Source organism: Elephantulus edwardii, unplaced genomic scaffold (assembly GCF_000299155.1).
Source record: "Elephantulus edwardii isolate Elephantulus edwardi_28Jun2011 unplaced genomic scaffold, EleEdw1.0 scaffold00130, whole genome shotgun sequence".
Taxonomy (NCBI): Eukaryota; Metazoa; Chordata; class Mammalia; order Macroscelidea; family Macroscelididae; genus Elephantulus; species Elephantulus edwardii.
In genome coordinates, this window is record NW_006399880.1 from 2,337,109 (window position 1) to 2,337,987 (window position 879).

Sequence of the window (879 nt, forward strand, 5' to 3'; positions counted from 1 at the left end):
AAAAAGACATTATATACAGAGCTCTGTAGGCCTTATAGTAAAGAGCTGAGCTGCTAAACCAAAGACAAGCAGTTCAAACCATCTGCTCCTTTGTGGGAGAAAGATGGGAAGTGTCCTCCCATATAGTTTACTGCCTCTGACAACATGCTGAAGGGTCAGCTATGAAGGTTGGTTCCAACTCGATGGCACACAACAACAAAAAGAGCATCATCTGATAGCTAAGAATAACGGTTCAAATAATTTTAAAAAGACTGCGGAAATTAGACCTTAACTCATTATTGACCTCATTAAAAAGGATACATAACTTGGGAACAATAGTGTTTAACCTTATGCGGTAAGATTAATGCAATTAAAAGAAATACTCTCTTGAGGTTGCCATATGACATATGTTCTCTCTTATTTAATGTGCCTTTGGGTGGTGTGCTTGAGAGAAACAAAGTTCTAAAACTACTATGATTTGAAACAAGCAATTTTCTTTGCTCCATGGTGGTCTCTATTATTATCTTTCTTCTATTTGTACTACTTCTGTCTACGTGCTCTTTTTTATATTTAATAAGTTTATACAATTAAAACACATTCTATGCAGATTACTATAGCACAGGAAGCCCTTCTCCCTAATGAGATTTTTGTGTGTGTGTGAGAAAAATTTATTCCATTTAGAATTAGCCCGCTGGACTCAGTTTAGATGATCCCAATTTTGTTGGCAACATCCAAAGCATCATAATCAGGAGCAAGTTGAACACAGGCCTTCTTCTCTCCATCAGGCCTAATCAAAGTGTTGACCTTAGCCACATCAATGTCATAGAACTTTTTTACAGCTTGTTTAATTTGGTGCTTGTTGGCCTTGACATCCACAATGAACACAAGTGTGTTGTTATC